The sequence below is a fragment of the Salvelinus sp. IW2-2015 genome, unplaced genomic scaffold, assembly GCF_002910315.2.
Source record: "Salvelinus sp. IW2-2015 unplaced genomic scaffold, ASM291031v2 Un_scaffold5950, whole genome shotgun sequence".
NCBI classification, from domain to species: domain Eukaryota; kingdom Metazoa; phylum Chordata; class Actinopteri; order Salmoniformes; family Salmonidae; genus Salvelinus; species Salvelinus sp. IW2-2015.
The window spans coordinates 39,243-46,320 of NW_019947215.1; the positions used below are offsets into that span (position 1 = coordinate 39,243).

Below are 7,078 nucleotides of genomic sequence, written 5' to 3' on the forward strand. Positions count from 1 at the left end.
ATAAGGTACGGACAACGAACACAATTGCATTTCATTGATGCAATTTTAATGCATAGAAATACTGTGACGAGATCTGAGGCCATTGTCTTGCCATTTCATCCGCCGCCCCACCTCATGTTTCAGCATGATAATGCACAGCCCGATGTCGCAAAGAGCTGTACACAATTCCTGGAATCTGAAAAATTCACATTTCTTCCATGGTCTGCGTACTCACCAGACATGCCACCCATTAAGCATGTTTGGGATGCTCTGTATCGACATGTGCGACAGCGTGTTCCAGTTCCCGCCAATATCCAGCAACTTCGCACAGCTACTCCACAGGTCGCAATCAGCAGCCTTATCAACACTATGTGAAGGAGATGTGTCGCGCTGCATGAGGCAAATGGTGGTCACACCAGGTACTGGGTCACGGATACCTTTTTATAAGGTATCCGTGACCAACAGATGCACATCTGTATTCCCAGTCATGTGAAATCCATAGATTAGGCATAATTCATTTTCTTCAATTGACTGATTTATTTATATGACCTGTAACTCATTAAAATCTTAGAAATTGTTGATTGTTGTGATTCTATTGTTGTTCAGCGTAATAATAATAATTGAAATGAAATGAATAAATAATGGGCCTCCTGCTGTTTCAGGTGTTCTGGGTCAGAACTGTTTCAACGTGACTTACACCCATCAGAGTATCTGTGCTGTTAAGGGATCAACAGTGGAACTGCCCTGCACATATCAACATCCAAGTAATCATGTAGTCTCAGAACCAAACTGGTATATCCAAGAGAAATGTAATGAGGCCCTAAAATCCTGAGCTCGGTGCCAGAGTATGCAGGTCGTGCTGAGTACCTTGGAACTAAAAAGAAAGACTGCAACCTGAGAATCACAGACCTGAGAGAGAGAGATTCAGCTGAGTACAAGTTCAGATTTAAAACACAGAATGCGAATGGGGGTACAGCTTCCCTGAGAACAACTCTGACTGTCACAGGTAATATATATCATATCTCCTACAACTACTATACAAATATATAATTGTAATCCAGTGCAATATCATATTTGCAAGTTCTAATAATTATCATTCAGACCTGCAGGTGAAGGTGTCTTCCTCCACAGAGGAAAAGAAGAGAACACTGACCTGTAGCACCACCTGTCTTCTGACTGACAACCCCAACCCCACCTACATCTGGTACAAGAARGGACAACATCTCCATGACCCTACTRCCCAACAATACTCCTGTAATACTCTAGTGGTKTGGTYTTACTCTACAGACAGTTAKTCCTGTGCTGTAAAAGACCATGAGGATTTTCTCYCTCCTACAGTGTGTGAGTCTGGACTCACCTATAATAATCATCTTAAGTATCAATCATTAAGGCCTGTGGACCAATAGTAGAACATGTGGGGAAAAACAGACCAATCTGTGCACTCTTGGATAATAACACCAGTAAAAAAAGTATATGGCATAATATACAAGGTAGAAAATAGATGATGTTATGGTATCTTCTTATACCGTTGAATAATAATACATTTTTTAATCCATTTTAGAATAAGGCTGTAACGTAACAAAATGTGGAAAAAGTCAAGGGTTCTGACTACTTTCCGAATGCACTGTATGTGTCTGTATTTGTTATTAATTTTAAATGAACCAGTTCAATACATCTAAAACACATGAAATCGTCTCATTATCGTTTGAGGAATTGATCAGATACATTTTGTTTCAGGTGTTCATGGTCAGAGCTGTTTGAATGTGACTTACACCAAGAGGAGTATATGTGCCTTGAAGGGGTCAYCAGTGGACATTACCTGCACGTATAGACATCCCAGCTGGCACAACGTCACAGAAGTATCCTGGTTGGAACAAATGGGAGCTGGATTACACAGATCTAAGCCAGGACCCAGAGTAGCAGGTCATGTGAAGTACCATTCCAACTACAGACAAGCGACTCCACCCTGAGAATTCACAGGACTGAGAAGAGTGATGTGTGAATACAAGTTTAGATTACAACAGGAACCAGAGTATGCAGGTCATTGAAGTACCATCAGCGTTGATAATCATGAGAAATAAAACAAGAGGATTTACATTTTTTAATTTAACCTTTATTTAAATATGCAATCAATAACGGCCTACCAAAAAGGGAAAAGGCCTACCCCGATATATATATATATTAAATATACAACAAGTACACATCATGACAGAGAGACCTAATACAACAACATAGCAAAGCAGCAACACAACATGACAACAACATGGTAGCAACCAACGAAAACATACACAGCATGGTAGCACACAACATGTAGAAGCCACACAAACGGTACAAACATTATTGGCCAGACAAAAGCCACAAAGGCAAGAAAGTAGAGCAACATACATCTCGTGATGCTTCTCCATGGTTGTATCACACTGAACTTAGCAACTACGGACAACAAAGTGTTGAAAAACTCTGTCTGGTGTGAGCTAATAGTTGTGCATAATTTAATATATTTTTATGTGTGATTGTGTTTGCAGTATACTGGCAGAAGTTGGAGTGTCACTATTACACCACTCAAGTATCTGTGCCTGAGGGGTCAACAGTGATCTGTCCTGCTCTTACACATATCCCAGAGGTCATACAGGTCACAGAGACATCATGGTGCTATAATAGGACTGGGTGTGAAACCTAGAAATGATGATCGTGTGTACTATGGGGACAGAGTGAGTAACTGCACCTGAGAATCACAGACGTGAGAGAGACAGCTGAAATACTGGTTCACATTTCAGACTCAGATCATACAAGGTCATGTCTTCGAAAGTGTGACAATGAGAGATATTCTGGCAGTCTGCAGTCAGGCTGTCTTATGTCACAGCGTACACTATTTTAGTAATGCTATCAGTTACATTAAAGCCTTTGGAAATCTGTTTTAATTCGACATGATACCAGTTACATTACAAATGACAGTCTGTTATGTAATATGAATGTCTCGGTGTTCATTTGATTACAAATGTTGTCGTTTGTTTTAATCACAGCCCGAAGGCAAATGTTTCCAACAACAGTGAACAGAGACAGAGATCGGGTCATTGACCTGAGCACCACAACAGTACTCTGACTGACAACCCCAGCTACATCTGGTTACAAGAACAGGCAACGTCTCACCAAACCAAATACCAAAATATGCTACCTTGTACCTAGACCCAGTCAGCAGTGAGGAAATACAGACAGATACTCCTGTGCTGTAAACGGCCATGAGGGATCTCCTCTCTCCTGAAAAACTCTCACTGTCAGATTTGGCTTTTTTGATGTATATTTGGGGCTTCCCCCTTCTCTCTCTCTCGTCTCTCCCAGGTCAGGTTTTTACAACTGTCATAAATACCTTTGGTAGAACTGCCATGCATATTGAGGGAGAAGTCTACCAGCGCAAAGAGATTCTTCTTTGTTCAAAACTGCTATCCCAAAATTTCTATTTTTGAGAATGTGGGAATGGTCCGTGGACATTTAAAAGAACAATCCTGTCGAAGTTGTTTGACACACAACTATATCTTCTTAATGTGTACATTTCCCAGCTGGTTCAGGTTTACACTATAAATATTGGAAACGCTATGTGATTAAAACTATTTGTGAAAGATTCATGTGATGTTAACTTCTAAATGAGAGTGGTTTCATATAAAGATTACAGTTGAAGTTCGGAAGTTTACATACACCTTAGCCAATTACATTTTAAACTCAGTTTTTCACAATTCATGACATTTAATCAAGTAAAAATTCCCTGCCTTAGTCAGTTAGGATCACCAACTTGATTTTAAGAATGTGAAATGTCAGAATAATAGTAGAGAGGAAATTATTTATTTCAGCTTTTATTTCCTTCATCACATTCCAGTGGGTCAGAAGTTCACATACACTGCAATTAGTATTTGGTAGCAATGCCTTTAAATTGTTTAAACTTGGGTCAAACGTTTTGGTAGCCTCCACAATAAGTTGGTGAAATTTTGCCCATTTCCTCCTACAGAGCTGGTGTATCTGCAGTCAGGTTTTAGGCCTCCTTGCTGCACACGCTTTTCAGTTCTGCCCAAACATTTCATATAGGATTTGAGTCAGGACTTGTGATGGCCACTCTAATACCTTGACTTTTTTTTCCTTAAGCCATTGTGCCAGAACTTGGAAGTATGCTTGGGGTCAATTGTAATTTTAGAAAGACCCATTTTTGCAACCAAGCTTTAACTTCCTGACTGATGTCTTTTTGAGAGTTGCTTCAATATATCCATAATTCCTTTCCTCTGATGCCATTTCATTTTTGTGAAGTGCACCAGTCCCCTCCCTGCAGCAGAGCAACCAACCCCACAGCCATGTATGCTGCCACCCCCGTGCTTCATGGTTGGATGGTTCTTCGGCTTGCAAGCCCCCCCCACCTTTTTCTCCAAAACATGCGATGGTCATTGATGGCAAACCAGTTCTATTTTGTTTCATCAGACCAGAGGACATTTTCTCCAAAAAAGACACTTGTCCCCATGTGCAGTTGTAAACCGTAGTCTGGCTTTTTTATACCAGTTTTGGAGCAGGTGGTTCTTCTTGCTTGAGCGCGCCTTCCAGGTTATGTCGATATAGGACTCGTTTTACTGTTGGATATAGATACTTTTGTACATGTTCCCTCAGCATCTTCACAAGTCCCTTCGGTTGTTCTGATTGATTTGCACCTTTCCACCAAAGTACGTTCATCTCTAGGAGCAGGAACGTGGTCCCTATCCTGACGTTTGACGGCTGCGTTCCCATTGGTGTTTATACTTGTGTCCTATTGTTTGTACAAATTGAACGTGCGTACCTTCACGCGTTTGGAAATTGCTCCAAGATGAACCAGGACTTATTGGAGGTCTACAAATTGTTTTCGTGAGGTCTTGGCTGATTTTCTTTTGATTTTTCCATGATGTCAAGCCAAAGAGCACTCGAGTTTGCAAGGTAGCCTTGAAAATACATCCACAGGGTTACATCTCCAATGATCAAATGATGTCAATTAGCCTATCAAAGCGTTCTAAAGCAATGACTTCATTTTCTGGATTTTCCAAAGCTGTTAAAGGCACAGTAATTTAGTGTATGTAAAACTTCGTGAAACCCACTGGAATTGTAATAAGTGAAATAATCTGCTAAACAATTGTTGAAAGGAATTACTTGTTGTCATGCCACAAGAGTAGATTCCTAACCAACTTGCCAAAAACTATAGTAATTGTAACAAGAAATTTGTGGAGTGGTTGAAAAATTGAGTTTTAATGACTCCAACCTAAGTGTATGTTAAAACTTCCGACTTCAAACTGTTAACTAGTCAGTGGCCACCCCCACGTGGGCTAAAGACATCACATTAGCTCATAAAACCGCCCCTTCTTCCACAGAGTATAAACCCACTACTACAAAATATACATTAAGTCAGAGAATGCGGACTCATCCACATGTTTGAAATGGCTACAAACTCTAAGGCCAAGGTAACCAAAAACATGAGCGGTGGCTACTATTGCTAAAAAATTGTTAAACTCTTGAGACTATCGATTCACTACAGAAAGGGGCCAAATTCTAGACGACATAATTACTTAGTCTGCAGCTAGAAATACATAAACCTAGAACGATACGCTATGAATGAAATGAATACCTAGGATAGGATAAGTAATCCTATCTAACACCCCACCCCCCCTTAAAAGAGTTAGATGCACTATTGTAAAGTGCGTTGTTCCACTGGGATATCATAAGTGAAATGCTACCAATTTGTACAGTCCTCTGGAATAAGCAGCTCTGCTAAATGACTTTAAATGCCAAATGGAAATGGAACGAGAATACAGACAACCGTCCAAAGGCACTATCTTGAGAACATTTCCGAATGGTACTCTGAAGTATCCATTGTAACCACCTTAACAACACGAAGACATTTGTGACTTCTGGGGAAAAGTTAACCAGAGTCTCTGATGAACTCTTTCAGGATGATCTAGTTGTTTTCAACGGAGAGACAACAACAAATACAAGGCGTAAAATATGATACATTGCAATTTCTTTCAGAATGAGCGACCATTTCATGTGCAAAGTATTAGCATGTCCATTATCGAACTAACTAGTGTGTAATCCATTTTGTCTTTCCGCTCTTTCTCAGTCCCCACCCCTTTCCTTTGTTACCAAGCCATCATTAGGGGCTTCGATTTACTAAGGACGTTTTCTTTGTATTCACGTAGAGTAAACCCAAATAACCTACTGTTTGATTGTGTTATGTGTAATTATTTAGGTTAGTTAGTAAATCAATAATAAGCCAATTTTGTATTCGCTGATTCCTGATTTAGGCTTAGGGTCGTGCAGATAATTTCATGGTTTTGCGAATGTTCAGTAATGAGAACTGATGATGTAATAATAATACATTAAGAGAATGACTTAATCGATAAGACATTGAAAAATATCTAAATAGTTATATTTGGGAAATTGACACTCCATACACATTTTTTCCATGGTGCTCCGGCATTCCTAGTAAATTAAAGTTACATATTAGTTAATCACGTACTAATAATTACACATAGAGAATTTGATTTGATATAAAATAACAGTCTCACATTTAATGCATAGTCCAAAAACAACACCACTCTCCTAAAGAGCATCTCACTGTTTCACATGTAAGGTACAATACATATATAATCTCACTGTCATTTAATTCTAGTATATACTTTGGTTACACTGTGTGTTCATTGTGTATGTTCATTCCCAACACTAGATGGCCCAAGAGAGTGTCAGTATCAGTCAGTCCTTCTGGTAAAATAGTTAGAGGGCAGTTCAAAGTGACCTCTCGACCTGCAGCAAGTGATGCCAACCCACCTTGTGGACAAATACACCTCGGTACAAGAATGTAACCTCACCAAAAATCATCAGGACAGAGTTACAGCATCACTAACAATCAGCTCTGAGGACAGTGAGAATATTACTGTTTGAGGCTAGAATAACAATCGGAGCCAGAAAAATCTACACCTCAATTGATCCTTGTAGCGGCTAAGCATACTTTTTTTATTTAAAGCTTATTTTTTTTTTTTTTTTTTTTTTTTTTCGATAACATTCATATCATTCTTTATTCTTTAGGGGAACAGCTTCGTAGGAT

General features: G+C 39.4%; 1 pseudogene; it reads left to right on the forward strand.

Moving 5' to 3' along the window:
- The first annotated feature begins 235 nt into the window (after positions 1–235).
- LOC139026826 (uncharacterized) lies at positions 236–1,949 on the forward strand (annotated as a pseudogene).
- Positions 1,950–7,078: the final 5,129 nt, after the last annotated feature.